This window comes from Mesoplodon mirus (assembly GCF_964341445.2).
Source record: "Mesoplodon mirus genome assembly, chromosome: 2".
NCBI lineage: Eukaryota > Metazoa > Chordata > Mammalia > Artiodactyla > Ziphiidae > Mesoplodon > Mesoplodon mirus.
Genome location: NC_138977.1, coordinates 75,167,647 through 75,188,425, shown reverse-complemented (window position 1 = coordinate 75,188,425; position 20,779 = coordinate 75,167,647). Strand labels below are relative to the sequence as shown.

Sequence of the window (20,779 nt, the reverse complement as noted above, 5' to 3'; positions counted from 1 at the left end):
TTTTACTTAAAAACCAAAGGAACTTTTTGGCAAACCCAATACAAAGCTCTACTTTTTAATTTATTAATTGTATGACTTTGGCCAATGGTCCTTCTGACTCAGACTCCAAATATGGAAAATGGTGATAAAACTCTCTATTTCATATAACTGTGGGGAGAATTAAAAAAGATAATATATACAAAAAGCTTTGTCCAGTGCCTGGTGTGTAGAAGGCCTTAGTCACTGGTCTTTATTAACGTTCATAAAAATCACCTGTATAGTATCACTTTTGTCTAATTATTTCATTCATTTAAGATCTTCCATCATCTGGGGAGAGTTTTGAACCCTGTGCTTTAGGGCAAGACTATAAATATTATTATGCTAAGGAGCACTTTCATTACTGAAAGTGGTAAATTTCATAGAAACATAGTACAATAGTACATAGTACAATCTTCAATTTTCAGGAAACAAAGTTGCTAAGTGCAGTGAAAATTTAAGCATTTGGAAATGCAGGCTACAAGTAACAAGCTTTGCCCCAGCAAGATATCTCAACTTTGCTAATTTGGTTTACACTGACCTACTGCCTTTGTTTTTCCTTTTCATTCTCTGTCATCAAACTGACAGTCTCATTCAGACTCAATATATTTTTCTGAAATTTATATATAATTATTTTAAAAATACTTGGTGAAATATATTAGAATACATAACAAAAAGGCATAACTCCTGACAAAACTGTAGAAAACTAATGACAAACTCTTGGGGAAAATATATCAGATAAAGTCATTAGTCTTCTCAGCACTTCCCAAAATATTCTTATGTAGAATGATGCTGGCTTTAAGAACAAGTATCATGAGACTAGAAGATTTTGTAATGATATCTAAATTATTTGCTTAATTGTATAACTATACATTAACCTACTTCAACCATAAAATGATTATATCTTAATTCTTTCATATTTAGATTGTTTGGATTCTATAGAGCTAATATGTTCTCTTTAGAATCTTCAATAACAAGCACTTAATATTCAAAGATATTACTTATAAAACGTTGTCTTTGGTAAAGGTTTTTCTCTAACATGCATTTAATTTATCCATGTGACTGCAATTATTGCCTTTGTGAAATCAGGCAACTTTTATGAGGGGTCCAAAGTAATCAATGCTTACACACCTTGAATATTTTGATCTTTTGTTGGCCTTGGTTTTAAAGTATGAAATGTGGCTACCCAGCATCACTCATCAAGTGTGTACTTCATTTTTAATAACGTATTTCAATAACACTTATATGGCAGAGACTTATATATCTTTCCTAATTACAACTGTTGTTTTTTTTTTTTGCAGTTAGTAGAATATGTTGAGATTATTAAAAATGATGATGCTTTTTCAGCCTGCATCTTAGATCATGTGTGAAGACTGTCACAGGGGAATGAATAAATTATTTAATTAAAGTTGTTTTATGTAAACCACTTTTATGAATGACTTTTAATTCCTGAAAATAATACACGTTGTATGTATTTGCAAAAATTTTGCATACTAAATTAACTTATAATGGTCTTGTCAGATCCTAGAGCATTGGAAATATTTTACAAAGGTTTAATGGGCATGAGCTCATGAAAGGTCACTAAATGGAGTCTACTTAATGCATATCTTAGGAAGTTTTTTTTTTTATATATTTCATATAGATCAACCCTGAAAGAGATAATTTTCCCTATGATTAGTCATGTAGAGTGAGTATAACTAAATTAAATGGATAAAAACAGGTTATATTTACCCTCACATAATATTATCTCTACATAAATAGATAATCAATGTGTCCCAGAGTACTGTACTTTTACTTTGTGAGGAAAAGATAATAAAAAGGCCTTCTCCATTCTCAACCTCCTCTCCTCTCCCCATAGTTTAGAAGCTGGTTATTTTTAAAGGGAGAAGCATGTGAATTGAGCAATTAAATGTCGATAGGAAACCATAATTTTAAAGTATAGTACTAGATATGCAACTCTGCAGAGTACATGGAATTATTTATTAAACATCAATCTTTTACTTGGCAAGTTTCAATATATAAACCATATGGTAAATAACATACAGTCAAATAATAAGTTGCCATGTGGAGGAATATTATTGCTTCATTTGTTAATCATTAACTCAGTATTTATATACTAGACTCAGGTTTGAAATAGCATACATATGATTCATATGCTATAAATTTTCTACTTTTACTTTAAAAAGATAGCACTTCTATCATGCTATTGTTATATTGAGTCAAGGTAAGTTTCACAGTCTTCTCAAAACAATGCTTCCAGAAAATTTTGCCAATGCATTGGGATTGGAATATAAAATACAATTTATCTAGGGCAGTTTAAAATAAATCAACTACTGAGTTTATCTATTTCAAAGGGGAAATCAAATGCTTTTACTAATTATTTTACAGAATTAACTACCATAATTTTTTTTTTGAATTGGAAATTGTGCACTAGTAAACATCATTACTATGTATCCCATAAGATGCAGTTTGTTAATTATTAGGAGGTAGTGTAGAGAGGGAAGAATTTTAAATTGTTGATTAATTAATTAATATCATCTCACCCCACCATGGAAAACTGTGTCACCTCTAAAATTACACATTGGATGTGCAATTTTAATTTGTTTCATGCAATGTAGATCTCATTAAGTTTTTTAAGGTAGAATTGGAAAACAATATTTGAGTACTAAATAAGATTAAATTTATTAGATAAAAATTCAGTTGTGGTTTCATACAAAATGGATATTTATTTACTGTGTGATAAATACTTAATTATGCCCTATATGATTGTTTAATACATCTGTGAATTCTTAATTCAGGAGTGATTATGAAAATAACAAATTGAATTATTATTATGCCCTTGGAAAACATTTCAGGATAGAATCTTTGCTATTTAGTTATTTAGAGTAAACACATTTCCAACAGTGAGATTGCCTCTTTTTATACATTCCATACTGGCCACTTATCTAATTTAAAATTATATGTATTGTAGACATACATGTACTGAATGTTTATTCTATAAGGTAGGAATAAAAACAGGCTTCATACTACAAAATTATAAAATGATACATGTTCTCTTTCTGTACTCACATTTCTGGTTGGAATTAAAGTTCAGAATATCAGTTTTTACTGTGAATACCAGTAATTTTAAAAGGGTTTTTACTTTTAAAAATATAATTATATTAGAGGTACAATGTTAGTATTATATGATTTTTAAGATATTTGAACTTGAAGGCACCTATAGGATCATCTAGAAGTCCAACCAAAGGTCAAGATAAAATTGAGTTGTTTTTCTTTGCAAATCATATAAACTTCCTTTGAGAAAATATTTCTTTTCAAACTTTGTCTTTTTCAACTTGAAATTTTATTGCTCTGAACTTTTAAGATTCATCTTCTTGTAACAAAGTGGTAGGAGCTTTAAAAAAATCAATAGCTGAAAAGAAACTCTAGAAAACCTCTTAAATACTCTTTAAAGTGAAATGGCAGCAAGTGTTCTGAATCTGAAGCAAAAGCAATAGAGCAAATAAAGCTTTGACTAATATAAACACGTTTTCTTTAAGAAAAAAAGTCCTTGTTTAGCTTTAAAAGCTAAGACAATGCCTGCAAAACCCTGTTCTTAAATCTTTGCACATAAATTAGATTAATTCATTATCATAATCTAAATATACCTATAGTCATCATCAGAAATACATATACTTATGTATCAGAATAATAGAAGGATATTTAGAAATGGAAGAGAAATAGCTGACTTTTTTTCAAAGTTTGGAGTCCAAAAGCTCAGTTTACATTTTATTTTCTCTGACATCTAAGATTCCTTCATTTCATTCACCCTTTGTTATGGCATAGAGAGAAAAGTTGGAAATAAATAGTGCTTTGATCTTATATGAGAAAACTCAGGAATCCAGGCCACCTGTAATTTAAGCTCCTTTTATTACCTTTCTTTTTTCTCTTTTTTAAAATGGAATCTCTATCCTTGATCAACTATGTGAGGTATGAAAAAGATGAGAAACATTCTCCGAACTTCAGGCTCTGTGTTAGCTTCTCATTTAAGGTAGCTTTTTCATCTGCTTAAGACAGCAGGGAGTAAACTGTTTTTGACATGAGTTTCACATTATTAAGACGTTCCCCCCATCCATCCCCATAAGCATAGCTACACTGAGTGGAAAGAAATCAGTTTTATAAGGAAATTTGTTCCTTTCTAACGACAAATTTTGGTACACGGTAGTTTTTTTTTTTTTTTTTCCTATCACTTGTATTAGCTTTATTCAAGTAACTCAAGTTACTTCTGTGAATGTGAAAAGTAAAAAAAAATGTCATGGGATCTTGAATTCAGTGAAATATAAAATTCAGCTCAAAAATCACATATTTGTGCCAAAAATATGAGAGGCTTGAACTAAATGAAAAGACCCTGTGGTTTGTGTCACTACTAATGAAATTTACTGATGTTGCAATTCCTTCAGAAAGTTAGACCATGTTACTCAGAAGCTTATACAAAGCAAAAGATATAATCCTTTCAAGAACTCTGAACATATTAATTGTAAATAATATTCTGTACTCCTGGGGGCTTCGCTGGTGGCGCAGTGGTTGAGAGTCCGCCTGCCGATGCAGGGGACGCGTGTTCGTGCCCCAGTCCGGGAAGATCCCACATGCCGCAGAGCGGATGGGCCCGTGAGCCATGGCCACTGAGCCTGCGCATCTGGAGCCTGTGCTCCGCAACGGGAGAGGCCACAACAGTGAGAGGCCCACATACCGAAAAAAAAAAAAAATATATTCTGTACTCCTTCTAACATCTAGTTTATTTATAGCATCTACAAATCTGGGCTCACACTACAAGTGTTCAGCCTAGGCCTGGCAACCACTTTAACTAATGCATTCAGCAAATAACTTTAGCATTCTGTTCTGACTTCCCTGGTTATAAAATGAGAATATTAAACTTTGCCTTGAGTGTTGTAAAAATTAATTATTTAATGTTTATAAAGTTCCTTCCAGCTCCAAAGTAGAAAAGTCACAGACGTATTTCTTCTATTCACAATGGATGTTCTCATAAATGCAAATCAGCAAGGAAATGTTATTTTTAACTGTAATAAACATATAAAAGTCAGAATGAGAAATGGAGTCAAAGAAAAGATGAGGTAATGCATAATGTATATTTTAATTGTTAAAGTGAGTTTCCATGTTTTGTAATTTTTACCTCCAGCTATGAGAAATAACACAAATGTAAAGAATATGTAAAGATGGTCTAACATGCAGATGAGTATGGTCGGCCCTCCTTATCCACAGGTTTCAAATCTGCCAGGTTTCCAAGGTTCAGATTCAACCAACCTAGAATGGAAAATACTACATGACCTGGGGTTGGTTGAATCTGTGGATCTGGAACCTGTAGATAGTATAGGAAGGGCCGACTGGAACGTTCAAGGACTTTGGTATCCTCTGGCTTCCTGGAATCTAGCACCGCAGGAAAGGATAGAGAGAGATGACTGTGCTTACTTCTGTGAAACTAGAACCACTCAATGAAAACCGAATTAAATCAAGTCAGTAATACAACTTTACAATGTACACCTGTGCAATTTAGAATCTGTAAAAGGAGGGCAACAGGGGGCATGCTTATCTGGATCAGGCTTTGAATGCATTCGGTAAGTCGTGATTGGAGGGTAAATGTATGTTTTTTGTTTGTTTGTTTGTTTGTTTTTGGCGGTACGTGGGCCTCTCACTGTTGTGGCCTCTCCTGTTGTGGAGCGCAGGCTCCGGATGCGCAGCCTCAGCAGCCATGGTTCATGGGCCCAGCCACTCCGTGGCATGTGGGATCTTCCCGGACGGGGGCACTAACCCGTGTACCCTGCATCCGCAGGCAGACTCTCAACCACTGGGCCACCAGGGAAACCCAAATGTATGGTTCTTGATGGTTCATTCGCTGGTCTAAAAGCTGTACTGATCAATGGCAATATATTTGTTCCTTTGTTCCTTTGTTTTGTTTATTTAAGTATGCTGAGAAAGAATAAGGACAATGAAGTGAATTTTAAATAAAACAATTTATTTAAAAAATTGTAGTCTCACTTGTTTGGTTTAGCAGTCCTCTATTCCTTTTTTCCCCAGTTTTATTGAGATATAATTGACATGTAACATTGTGTACATTTAAGGTGTACAACCTGATGACTTGATACATTGCAAAATGATTACCACAATAAGGCTAATTAAATCTACCATCTCACATATTTACCTTTTTTTGTGTGTGAGTTATGAGAGCATTTAAGATCTACTCTCTCACAGTACTGTTAACTGTAGTCACCATGCTGTAAATTAGATTCCCAGAACTTGTTCATCTTATAAATGGAAGTTTGTACACTTTGACAAACATCTCTCTATTGCTTTTATCAAGCAGTTGTACTAATGAACAGAAATATTTTGTTTGTATGTCCTTCCCAAAAATTTAGAAGGTAAGATGGTAACTTATGTTGGTCTTTTTGACTTTTTCCAAAAATGTTTTTTTTGATATTCAAATGTTTGAAGAATAATCTTGAATTTGCATATATGTGTAAAAGGATTGTGTTTCATAATTCTTTTATTACAGGTGGACAACACATTACTGATGTGGTTACAGAACATTAAATTTTTATTAATAATAATGAAAATACCTGGAATGTTTGTTCTCTAGATTTTGCATTGTATGTGTAAGTGTATGTAGTAGACAGAAAAGATATCATGCCACTAATTCAAATATTTTGGGTTAACATGGCTTAGAGGTTTAAAATTTAAATTTGTGATTAATTTTGAATATCTTATACCAATTGAAGTAAAGTAGTATTATGATACTCTTTCTTACTAATACATTATAGAGAGGAAAGTACATAAAATTGAACTAAAGAAAAAACTAAATACAATTTAAATTTTAATAGTTTTCCAATTCCAAAATATATTAGAAATCCTGAAAAACAATATATTGAATTAACATATGTACTTTGGCTATGCCAAAATTTGTTTGATGAGTTGATAAAAGTGTTAACCTTTCTTCTTCAACATTTTGATTGGTGAAATAGGGTTATGTTATCACACTGAACTTTTGGAGTCATAACTTTAAGAATAATCAATAATGTGAAGCCTGTAGTGTTAATCTCCTTGTTCTTTCAGAATGATTGATAGAAAGGGTTGGCTTTATAAAACACTAAGCTGTTCAGTTTTGGTATATGACAAATAGCATCAACATGATTATATCTGGAATAAGAAAATAAAATCCCTCCCGAAATCTTAAGATCTGTGCTAAATAAAACACTGGGAACCATTCAGCATTTTGTGTTCCTAAATAACTAAAATTTATTTAAGCAAAATTGATGAAAAAAGGGAATAATGGCAATTTAAAAAATCAGATTTAATTTTAAAGGCTATTGATCAGCTATCCAGCTGTGAGCAACAAATACTCCCCACTTAGTAATTTTGCTAAATATCTTGCTTTATGTTTGGCCACTACCACATAAAAGTGCTTATGTTGGCAATAAAATTAAGGGAGATTTAATTAAGCTATATAAACAAATGTAAACATGGTATTGTAGTGTTGTAAAAAAATCAAGTTTTGTTTTGTTTTATTTTTCCCATCTAACCACGGTCTCCAAAAATGCCTAATAGAAGTACAGATATTTATATGAATTAAAAATTTAGTAAGCTCTTATTAACTGAGCCAGCTCTTTTTTTTTAAACCAAGTTATCTATTTGAAAACCAATTTACTTGTCTCATCTTTCTTTTATAAAGTCCAATAAGAAATAAGTAAAATTATATTTAAAATTTTAGACTTAAATGACAGAAACATAAATTAAAACCACCTGAAGTCCCCAGAATATAGTGTACTGCTTCTTTGATTAAACTCTAACCAATACATTAGAGATTTTCCTTTGGTAAGGTTTCCGTGTAAATATTAAATTAAATATTACATATTTAGCCATTTTTATTGAGTTGGTTTTTGAGATTGAGTATTAAAAAGTTTTTTATATATTTCAGATAAAATTTATTTATCCAATATATGCTTTGCAAAAATTTTCACCCAGTCAGTGGTTGACCTTTTCACTCTTTTAATAGTGCTTTTAAAGAGCAGACATTCTTATTTTTTCTCTCTCTTTCTCTCTCTCTTTTTGTTGTTGTTGTTGTTGTTGTTGTTGTTGTTGAAAAATGGATTGTGCTTTTGGTGTCTTGGCTAAGAAATCTTTCCATAATCTAAAATTACAAAGATTTTCTTCTGTGTTTTTTCCTACAAGTTTTATAGCTTTAGGTTTTACATCTAGGTCTATGATCCACTGAGTTAATTTTGTAATAGTGTGAAATTTGGATTAATGTTCGTATTTTTACAAATGATTATCCAAATGTTTGAGCATTGTTTGTGGAAAAGACTAGTCTTGCTCAATGTGTTACCATTTTGCCTTTAATAAAAATCAGTTGTCAAAGGTTTAAATACAAAGTTTGAAATAAGGTTGTGTGGGTCTATTTCTTGGTACTCTGTTCCATTGATCTTTTTATCTTGACATCACTATTACACTTTGATTACTGTAGCTTTATAATATGTGTCAAAATTAGGTTGTGTTAAACTTCCAACTCTGTTTTATTTCAATGTTATTTTGGTTATTTTAGAGATTTTAATTTCTGTATTTTGGCTGATTCTGAACTTTAGGGTTGGTTTTTCAATTTCTATAAAAATGCTTGTTGGGATTTTGATTGGGAATTCTATGTACAGATAAATCTGAGGAGAATTGACATTTTAAGAATACTTAGTCTTCCAACCCATGAAAAATCTGTTTCCATTTATTTTAATTTTTCTCAGCAATAATTTGTAGTTTTCGGTATATAGGTCATGCACATTCAAAAACATATTTTACCAGATTTATCCCTAAATGAACTATTTCATAGTTTTGATGCTTTTGTAAATGGTATTTTTAAATTCAATGTAAGATTTTTATTATTATAAGAAATAGAAAAATAGTTCTGATTTTTATGTATTTCCTTGAAGATAATTCCAGAAGACAGTGGTTATATAGGATATTAGAACAAGGGGAGTAATAATTTTACACATAGTGCAGGGAAGGACAAATATTTTTCCCTCTAACATCTGACTTCTTAGCCAAGAGCCCTCTAATGAAAAACAGATTAACAAGAGAAAAAGAAACAGACAGTTATTAACATGTATACCTCATGTATGCATAGGAAATACCCAGGGAAAAATGAGTAACTCAAAGAGGTGGCTTAGAATTCAGGCTTAATTACCATCTTATTCTGGGAAGAGGAGGGGGGATGTAGGTCTCTTGAGCGAGAGGAAATGGTTTTTAGGAAAGTTGAATGAGCCCTTAGAAGAATAGATGAGAGATATGATAGTTTGTGACAAAGTTTGTATGGGTGTGGTATCAACTTCTAGCTGATGAGAAATCAATCTTTCTTGGTTGATGAAACTCCTGGGAGAGGATTTAAGACAACTTGAGTTATTTCTGGAGGATTTGTCTTTAGGCAGATAAGGAGAGTTCAGAGAAAGACTCTCCCTGCATTTGCTGGTTTTTAACTGCCTACAGCTCAAAATAATCAATATACCAAAGTGGCATATTTTGCTACCCTTCAACATCAGTGGGCCACTACTTACCCTGAACTGGAGAGCAGTAGAGCATGTCATTAGTCACTTACATGGGGGAAAAATTCTGCTGCTCTGAGGCTGGCCAGGCAGTTATGAGTTCTCCCAATGAGCAGAGCCATACTTGTCAGTAGTAGCCTTAATACTGAAAGATCAGTATGACAGGAATAGGAATTGGAAACCAGGGGAAAAATGACTCTGGTCAAATATAACATGCAAACCAAAGTATTAAGTAGAAGTGACAATGAAAACCATGCATATGAGCAGAGACTGAAAGGAAATGTGCAGAAAAATGAGTTATTTCACTCAGAATATGGACATATATGATGTGATTATTTTTCTAATTGTTAAGTATATTGCAATATTATTATAATAGTTTTATAAGAATGACAATAACAATGATAATATTGTTATGGTGATCTTGCTAAATAGTTTTACATGTTATGAGTGTTCATTTATGAGGAAAGGTTCTGAGTGTGACAGGAACTAATAAATGTAGTCATTTATGAAACATTAGTTCTTCTGAAAAGTGGATTATTTTACATAACTCTGCTTTAAGAATCAAAATTCAGAATTTGATTCTATTCAGAATCAAAAAAGAAGGTAGATGAAGAGTGAGGGGGAAAAAAAAAACAATCTATGAACAATTAGTATCAAAATGATATTCTCAAGTGCATGGAACATCCTTGAACTCTTTTTCCTAAGAAACGAAATTTTCACCTCAAGTTTATTTAGATCAAAGGATACTTGGGTAAAGTAACTTTAGATTCTATCCCTGACTTTGATTTTCACTTTTAACTTTGTATATTCATGGTAGTATTTGAAGGTACAGATTTTTTTAAATCCAAATAGATTAAAAACCTTGTAGTCACATTTCTGGAATAAATATCCTACAATTTTAAACACTCTGGGATTGCAATTTGAGTGCATTAAAATAATTCTGCTGTAAAATTAATGTTTTTACATATTTTATAGAGAGAACAAAATTTTATTAGATAATTTTACCTAAGATTAAAAGTAACATGCAATTAACAATGACAATGGAAATATCAAATGATAACTATCTCAAACTTATATGAATTTTAATGTCATTGTCTACACATTTTTCTTATTTATCTTGACATATTTCATTAATAGTATGAAATAAATTAGTGAAAAAGATAAATCATTTTCATATAAAAGTATAAAATATACTTGAAACATATACTATCGTGCAGAATTTTTCAATATTTATTTTACCAAGGCTGACAGCAAAATGAAAAATAAGAGATTTTGTGAAAATAGTCAGAATTTTTATATTCAGCCAAGAGAAACATGAAAGTTGATTTTTTGTGTCTATTGTATTTTCAAGAGTGCTACAAATAGGATAGTAAAAAAGAAAAAAAAGAAGAATTTTAAGAAGTCCAGTGAAATACAGAACTTTTTTTTTTTCCTTATTGCTAGAATGCTTGGAAGTTATAACCAAAAGAGCTCTTGACCTCATGAGCACCTCTGTATTTTATGAGAGCAAAAATATCTCAAGTGGCACAGTGCTTCTTTTTCTACCCCTGGTTTCATTAATTTAGATATACAGTAAATGTTCTTTTTCAGTGTTCTTGTTTGGTCATGTCAAAAGAGACTGTAATGTCTGTGAGATCACAGGGAAAATGATGAAGGATTGGTGAAAGTGAAGTAAATCGGTTTCAGTATTGGCCTGTCAGTAGAGATGAATCAGGATACAGCAGCCTTCTCTTTTAAATACTTTTTCCAAAAAAAAAAAAAAGAGAATTTTATCCTTGAAGCAACTACTTTCTCCACCTTATCATTGATCTTATTCATTGTTACTGTAGAGTTACTGCTCAGGAAATTCTAGAAACTAAGTGTACATTTCAAATGTTTTTTTAGTTAAATGTACTTGGCATATGTTTCAGTGGGAAAATCAGAGTGCTTGCACCCTTCCTCTTCTAAATTGATAAAAGTTTGGAAATGCATTATTTAATAATTATTTAATAAGCAAACTATACCCTCCATACAAAAAAAAAAAAACTAGATAGATAACCTAACCATGATTAACTTGTTAGTTTTAGGTAAAAGAAAATAGCAAGAAAAATCAACCTCTAAATTTTACTCTTAGCTTTAATTGGCTAAATAATAGAAAATATGTTTTTATTTCCTTCAACTAGCTCTACAATTCTGTTGTCATTCTCTTTGTTTTCTGTTGTTAGCGCTAACCCAAGAAGAAGATATAAAATAAACAAATGTAGGTTCCTAACCTCTTACCAAAGTTTATTAAATCTCTCAAAATTAACAACCAGGTTGTGATCAAATTAATAAGCTAAAAAGAATATGTGGACTTTTGTTTTTCAAAAGGAAGCATTTTGAGAAAATATACATTACAAAATAGTTGCTGAGTGATTTGTTTCTTAAAGAAATATGTTTTTTGTACTTTGTCACTGATTTACATCTTTACATACTTCAATTTTTTTCTAGATTTATTGAGGTATAATTGACAGTTAAACATTGTATATGGTTAAGTGTACAACTTGATTTGATATGCATATATATTGTAAAATATTCACCACTATTTTGCTAATTAACATACTCATAACTCACATAGTTACTATTTTCTTACTTTTTGTGTGTGGTGATCTAAAGATCTACCCTCTTAGCAGATTTCAAGGGTACAGTACTATATTGTTAATATAGTCACATCATTGTCCATTAGATCTCCAGGACTAATCTTCTTTCATAACTGAAACTTTGTAGATTTGCTTACTTTTTAATCTGTCAAAAAATTTTTTTAAGAATTTTTAAATTTTTCTTAGGCCAGGGGAGTAAGATAGCTATATGAAATGGGAACTTTAAAACTTAATCAGGCTTCATTGGCCTTCTATGTGCTAAAGATTTTACATACAATGGTCTTTACTAAAAGGCTAACTACATGACAAGATGGAAGAGATTCATAGTTATAATCACACTGATAAAAATTCTATTTTTGGCTTTATTTTACATAAGAAGTCCAATTCTTAAGATTTAATTAAATTGTCCCATGTTTTACTTTAATGTTTGAAATTTTCCAAGTGTGTAATGATAGTGATCATTTGACATAAAGAAGAAAGAGTCTTTTTCCTGGGAGCTGTTCTAAAAAAATGCAAACCAATTTCTCAGAAGAGTAAAGAATCTGACTAGTAGTGAAAAGTCTGCCCTGCTGAAACCATGCTAATTAGTAATTACTTCACCCATCTAATGCTATCTTAACTCCAAAACACTGAAGCGGATTGACTCTAAAAAAAGAAAAAAAAAGTGAATTAAATAAGAATGTACTCACCACTCATTTTAATACTATTGGATTTGGAGAATTGATTTATGGCAATTTTGAGCAATTGCCCAATTTAAGCGGAATTATTTCAGATAGTGTTCACTGTAATTTTAAAGTTTCTGTCTTTTTTAGAGGTTACTACATCACTGATAGCTGAAATTTTTCTCAGAGCTGTTCCATTGCAAATAAACAATTTGAGCTTCACTTTATTATTTATAACTCAGTGATGTCAGGAACAATGAAAGAGATATTCATCTACTTGGCAGATTTCATAGAAACATGCATTTATGAAATACTGATGTTATATCTGTACTGTATAATGGCAATATGTACTCAAGAATAACCTATTTGGAAGACTATTGTATTATAATCTCAGTCCTCTGGGGAGTTATTTAATCAAAATAGCTCTGCTTAAGTGCACTACAAGAGGAGACATGAAAAAAATGTCAGAGGATCAAGGAGAGACAAAGGACTAGAAATTGTAATACTAAAAGTAATTTAGTGCCTTGAGGAATGGTAATTTTTTTTTTCTTGAAGTGGAAAAGGCACTGATAAGTCAGGAATGTCAGAGCTCCAACTGAGATCTTGGTGAATGGCAAAATAAATTCTCATACCCATGAACAACTAAACACCTAGATAAAAAGTGTTAAGTGAAAATGGAAATGTAAGTCACACTGTGCTTCTTAATAATCAGTGTTAGTGAAACACTAATTGGTATCATATTATTATAAGCAACCATATTGAATCTTATTCCTCTACCTTCTTAACTCTTTTTTCTACAGCACAACTTCAAATAGGCTTTCCAGTAATTCTATGAGCTAAATTCTAGCAATCCTCATGAGTTATAATAAAGAGTTAAAGAACATAGTGTCCCTGAATAATAAATCATGTATTAAGATATACAGTCTTATCTTACTGTAGAAATCTATGGTAATTACTCTACTAATGAGTACTATGTGTTTAACTAGTATGACTAATTATCTTAAACTTTGATTATTGAGAATAAAACAATATAGGAGGCACAGAATGTTATAGAGAATTTTACTTCTATTTATTTTTTTTTGTGTGTGTGAATTAATTGTCACCTTTCTCCACTGTAAATTCATCATGTCAAAGTTGACTCCAAACTATCTTTACAGGGTTTTCCTCCTGTAATCCAATACCAGTGATTTTTTCCTCCTCTTTGGTAGTCAGTGCTGTGGCATTATACGATTATTGATATTACCATATTAATCTTTTTCAAAGCATTCCAGGTTATAGTACATGACCATGCATGACCATCTTCTTAAAATGTGTCATCTGCTTCAAATTAATCAAGGATAATACCTTGTTGACCTTCTCTGTCTCTAGCATTAACCATTATTACTGAGCAATATATTTCTACTAATAACTCAGGATACTATTGGTAGTTGGTGGGTTATAAAACATAAATTATGAATACAAATTTGATCCTGCATTTCTGTCAGGGCTTAGTTGCTTGGTGTTTGAGAAACCACTTGCTTCAGTATGTTTCCTATATTCTCCTATCTTTGCTCTGTGTTCAAGAGCATTACCCACCTTACATGTCGATTAGTGCGTAGCCAGTGTTTCAACCAAACATGATTCAAAACTTACCTCTTATGAGATCGTCTCACAAGCATGGATGGTCCTCTTTATGACAAAAGCCACCTAGCACTAATGTACTCCTTTTAGATATACTTTCATATTTAATTGTTTTCAGGAAGACATCATTTAATTCAAAGTGATTTTAAATGTCAGTGATAATGATTAGTAATGGATAGCATTTTTGAGCATTAGCTAATTTCCAGACACTGTGTTAAGTGTTCTATATGAAATATCTCATTTAATGCAGTAACACTAAGAGGTAAGTATAGCAGGATAGCTTTATTAATTTTTGACAGATAACATAGAACTGGGATCTAAATCATGTTTTGGAATACCATAGTTGTTGGCCTCTAGGAAGAAATTTGAGCTCAGTTCAAATATTATTCTCTCTAAGAGGCCTTCCCTAACGACTCTATACAAATACCATCTCTGCCATTATCACAGCCTGTCTTTTTTGGCACATGGTAGCTACAACCTACCTACCTATGGTCAGTGAAATGTGGTTGAATTTTCTATTTATCACTTCTCAGTGGGAGAGTCTAAACCAGTGTGAGGTTGGCTTAATCCCTGTTTCCTTGCCATATTGGCAGGCAATGTGTCTGATGGTGGAGGGTCCATCAGGTCCTAGAGTGAGGAAATGTGGATCAGAGCCCCTAGTCAATGTGATAAATAAAACTTTATTAGAAGTCACCACGGTGTTGGGGATTCTTTTTAGAAACAAGAGGCTGATTGTACACTATTAATTCATGTATTCATTCAATCAACAAACATTTTTGTGTACCTGTTATGAATTAGGAACTGTTCCAAGCACTAAGAAAATTATAGTAATCAAAACAAAAACCCATGCCTCTTTGAAGCTTGTTTTCAGGGAAAAGACAGATAATAAGGAAAAACAAACCAACAACAACAAAAAAAGAAAACTTTTTTTTAAACTGTCTGTTAATGGTGATATAGTGCTGTGGGAAAAAATGTGAGCTTGTAATAGGGAGTGATGCAGGTTAAACTGTGTGTTCAAGGAGTTAGTTGCTGATAGAGTGATATTTGACCAAAGGGCTGAAAGATTAAAGGAAGCCTGGCGTATAGTTATATTGAAGCACTTTTCCAGGAAAAAGGGACAAACTTCTGTCACTAAAGAACAGTAAGGAGGCTTAACATTTGTGACAAAGGGGAAGTACAATGAAGGCAAGACCATAGAGGTAGAAGAGGGTGTTGTGGGCTCTTCAGTTTTCATCTGTCATAACTCTCTCACTGTGAACAGTGCATGGTTGTTGAATAAATGAAAGAACAATCTCCATAATGATACGATTTAAGTATTCCACTTCATTCTATCACAAACCAAAAGAAAAACTCAGTTGAACTCACCAGGTCTACATCAAACAAATGCAGGTACTATTAACAAGTATTTGCAAAGGTAGGTATATTCTAATAACACCTCTCATTGGTTCAAAACCTTATTGAAAGAAAATTGAAAAAAAATAGTGATATCTATAAAAATGTGTTTCATTAGTTTTAACTTAGTCACCTATGATAAAGAACCACTGGCTAATGTTTTAGTTACAGGAATAGATTTTTTCCCCCAAATAGCTTCCAAAAAGTATCTTTACAAAAATTGTCCTAGAAGAAGAATGAGATTATTGATAAACATTTTGTACCAAACAACCCATGATTATTCTTAAAAGTAGCCAGCTATGCTTTGAGATATTTTCTTTCATGATTCTTAACATCTTTGTTGCAGTTATCTAATGTTGTGTAACAAAACATACCCAAACTTTGTTTATTATTTACTCACAACGTGTGAGTCAGCAATTTGAGCTGAATTCAAGTGAGAGTTCCTTCTACTTGTTTTTGAGTCCTCAGATGGAATGGCTCCTGATTTTCCAGATGCCCTTTCATCCTCTAGATGCTAGACTGGTCCTTTTTAAATGATTGTAGAAGCATTCAGAAGTTGCTGTTTAGAGACAATTCTCCACGAATCCCTCACATTTCTACATGGCTAGGCATTTATGGACAATTTAGGAATGTTTGTATAAGGGGTTATAGCAAGCTAGTACTGTGTTATCAGGGAAAACTTTCTTATATTCCAAAGTAATAAATACAATGTCTCCTTTGGAGCAAAGTTTAGGCAAGATTTTTAGCATCACCTTATGGGATTGGGGGGTTCAAAGCTGGACACAGATTAGCTGTGTGTTCAGAATTCACCTAGGCCCATGTTGAATCACCCCTGTGGGACTTGGAAGGTAAAAGAGCTCAGTGAGAGCATGAAGTTCAAGCTGCCTGCTACACTAGAAGTTATAAACTGTGCAAAACCATTTGGTCTGGTTGTCTCCTTACTGACTAAGTCTGTGGAAGTGTGACTAGTTGACCTAGCAGCACCTTGCAGTTTAGGGACTACTTGATTGCAAGCTTTTCCAAATAGTAGACTTGAAAATAAAAGCAGTGTCACTTTTGCCACATTATATTGGTCAAAGCATGTCCCAGGGCCATACCAGATTCAAGCCTTGAGGGATTAGACCCCATGCTTTGATGGGAGGAGTGACAAAGACATATTAGAAAGGAATATGTATAATTGTAGAATTCTCACTTTCCTCTGTGTATCTTGTAACCTCTTGTTCATAATTTTTATCTCTTTGAATCTGTAAACTCATAACTCCTTCAATTTATATTTATCCTCCTAATCTTCTCTTCAGCTCTGTCTAATCTGCTATAAACAAGTTCACTGAGATTTCCAGCTTTTTACAGAAGTATAACAAATACATAAAAATGTGCATAAATCACAAGTATAAACAGCTTGATACATTTTCACAAATTACCAACAGCCTTGTAACTAGAACCTAGATCAAGAAAGAAAATATCACCAGCATTCTCAAAACCTCCCTTATGCTCCTACCTAGTCACTACATACTCCCCAAGGATAAGCAATAGTTTTGCTTGTTTTTGAACTTTATGTATGAATGGAATCATATGTATGTATTCTTTTGTGTCTGTCTAACTTAGTTCTACATCACGTTTGTTAGAATCATCTATGTTATGATTCAGTTCACATTCTCTGAACACAATGCTAATATGTTAGAAAATAATATCTAAAAGTTAAGATTTTTAAAAATGTATTTTTAAAATTTAGAACACACTAATAAATAATTTATATCAAATAAGAAAGAACCCATATTTGAAATTAGAAAATATTTATACTTAAATATGTAAATACTATTACTTCTCAAAACTTATGAGATGAAGATAAATTGTTATTATATGAGAATTTAAATATGATAATATATAAGAAAAGAAAAATAGCAGCCAATTAAGTAGCTAAGCATCAAACTTGACAATTAGTATATGATTAATAAAATATCCCCCAAACAACTATAGAAAGGAAAAGAAAAAGGGTAGAAATAATATAGACATACAGACATAAAATTGTTAAGATTGTCAGAGACTAGTTTACTTTTTCTCTTCAAAGATTAATACATTTTAAAATATCTACCAAAATTAATGAAAACAATTTTGATTAGTTACAAAAATGTCCCAGATCCTATATGCTTCCCTGTAACTACTCCTTTGATAACATAACACTGTAACTTCAAAAGAGTTGTACCTTATTTCCTGAATCTTTTACTTTTAAAAATTATTATTATTATTATTATTTTTTTTTTTTTTTTTTGCGGTACGCGGGCCTCTCGCTGTTGTGGCCTCTCCCCGTTGCAGAGCACAGGCTCCGGATGCGCAGGCTCAGCGGCCATGGCTCACGGGCCCAGCCGCTCCGCGGCATGTGGGATCCTCCCAGACCAGGGCACGAACTCGCGTCCCCTGCATCGGCAGGCGGACTTCCAACCACAGCGCCACCAGGGAAGCCCTTAAAATTATTTTGTGTGTGTGTGTGGTATGCTGGCCTCTCACTGTTGTGGCCTCTCCCATTGTGGAGCACAGGCTCCAGATGCACAGGCTCAGCGGCCATGGCTCACGGGTCCAGCTGCTCCGCGTCATGTGGGATCCTCCCGGACCGGGGCACGAACCCGTGTCCCCTGCATCGGCAGGCAGACTCTCAACCACTGTGCCACCAGGGAAGCCCCTCCTGAATCTTTTAATGTGGGCTGGCTTTGTGACTTGCTATGGTCAATAGAGTGTGAAAGAAGTGCCAGTATTCCATTTCCAAACAAGACGTCAAGAGTCCTTTAGTGCCTATGTTCTCTTTTTCCTCTGACTCCACTTTGAGAACAAGTAAATGCCAGCTAACTTGCTAAAGAATAAGAAACCAACTGGGGAAGAGCTTAGTCCTCCTTATTGAGTCCAGCCAGTACAAACAGAACCACCTAGTTGTCTGCTGCTAATCACAGACGTGCACGTGGTTATCTCTAGGTCCTTGGAGACCAGATGCTCCACTAGCCAACACACAGACATATGAACTTAAAAGAGCTTATTGTTTTAAGCATATAGGTTTTGTGGTTGTTGGTTACACAACATTATGGTAGCAGTAGATAACCACACAGAACCCATTATAATAACATATTATGTATTTCCAAAGAATATATTTTATAAGTTAAAATACTTCTTAATTTTAATAATGTTGGTAAGTAATCAGCAAGCAATACGAATTATAGAAATAAAATAATTTATTTTTTTATCTTTTTTTTTTTTAATAAGATGAAAAGATACTCAACTTAACCCAGGTTAAGTTTAAAAAGGTGTTGTGGACTTCCGCCCTGGCACCAAGGCCTGGCTGCAGGTCGCCTAGAAGGTGAAGTCGCGGTGCCCGTGGTGCAGAGCTCCAGCCCCAGTGCACTGGGGCAACATGAAGAAAATGCCTCAGGTGAGAGCAGCACCCCGGGAGGGCCCCGACCTTTCCTCTCTGGGGCACGGGGGTCTTTTCCTGTTGAGGCCTGTGCCTCCCCTCACCCCGGGCCACCTTCCCTCCATCCACTCCAGGGACCTCACCCTCAGGGAGTCAAGAAGAAAATCTTCATCCCAAATATCAGTCATAAGATCAAGGAAGAGCCCAAGGAAGAAGTAACCATCAAGAAGGAAAAGCGTGAAAGGGATACAGACCGACAGCGAGAGGGCCATGGACAGGATGGGGGGCGCCCAGAAGTGTTCCGGTCCAACTCCATCTTTGAGCAGGGCCCAGCTGAAATGATGAAGAAAAAGGGGAACTGGGCTAAGACTGTGGATGTGTCGCACATGGGGCCCTCTCACAATATCAACATCAAAAAGGACAAGAGGGAGACAGATGAAGAAACAGAACAGATCCTGTGCACGCTGGAGAAGGATGATTTCATTGATGACCCTGGGCTGAGGAATGAGGCTCGAAATATGCCCGTGCAGCTGCTTCTGGCTCACTCGGGTTGGCTTTTTAAGGAAGAGAATGAAGAACCAGATGTTAAGACTTGGCTCAAGGAAGAGGGCATGGAGGTGGGAGGGGCCTGCTGTGAAAGTGAAAGATGAGCCACGAGATGAGGAGGAGGAGGCCAAGATGAAGGCTCCCCCCAGAGCAGCCAGGAAGACCCCCGGCCTCCCGAAGGATAAGTCTGTGGCAGAGCTTTCAGGAAGCTGAGACTCATGCAGGAGGAAGAGCTGCTATTCCTGCAGCTGCAAGACCGGCTCCCCGGCCAGCTGCCTACTCCGGACGTCGAGCCTACCAAATCAGCCATGCAGAGAGAGGACGGACAGATGGTGGTTATAAAGCAGGAGAAAGACCGGGAAACCAGGCTGGTAGAGAATGCTTGTACCCTGACCAAGGGTCAGGTTGGCAAGCTACTCATCCGCAAGTTGGGGAAAGTGCAGTGCCTCCTGGGCAAGGTGAGTCTGGACGTGATGATGGGGACCGCCTGCTCTTTGCTGCTGTCCTGTCTGTAGGACTTGGAGACAGTAGGATGGGTGACACGACAGTCCTGGGACATGTAAAGCACAAACTTGTATGCTCTCCCAATTTTGAATCCCTGTTGGATCACAAACACCGGTAAAATAAGCAGACGGAGGATGGTGGTGGCCGTGCTAACAGCGGCTGCTGCCTGCTCCAGACGTTGTGATCTAAAATCTGTTCGACCCAAAAGGGGCCTGTTTAGCCCACCTACTCCAGCCACTGTCTCCGTTTTGTCCACAGGGCCCACGTGGCTCCCTCCCACAGCAGCTGTGAACAGCATGAAGACCTTCCCACAGCACCGAAACGGCTTGCTGCTGGGTGTCTTGTCCCTGCTACATTTTTTTTTTTTTTTTTTTTTTTTTGCGGTACGCGGGCCTCTCACTGTTGTGGCCTCTCCTGTTGCGGAGCACAGGCTCTGGACGCGCAGGCTCA

General features: G+C 34.4%; 1 pseudogene across 1 annotated transcript in view; it reads left to right on the top strand.

Annotated features, from left to right (window-relative positions):
- Window positions 1–20,466, top strand: part of LOC309798644 (DNA-directed RNA polymerase III subunit RPC4-like) — a 214,993-nt pseudogene extending 194,527 nt beyond the window's left edge. Inside the window, exons 2-3 of the transcript in view lie at window positions 5,275–5,417; window positions 19,158–20,466. The product of the transcript in view is annotated as a DNA-directed RNA polymerase III subunit RPC4-like (transcript). The remainder of the gene's footprint in view (window positions 1–5,274; window positions 5,418–19,157) is intronic.
- Window positions 20,467–20,779: the final 313 nt, after the last annotated feature.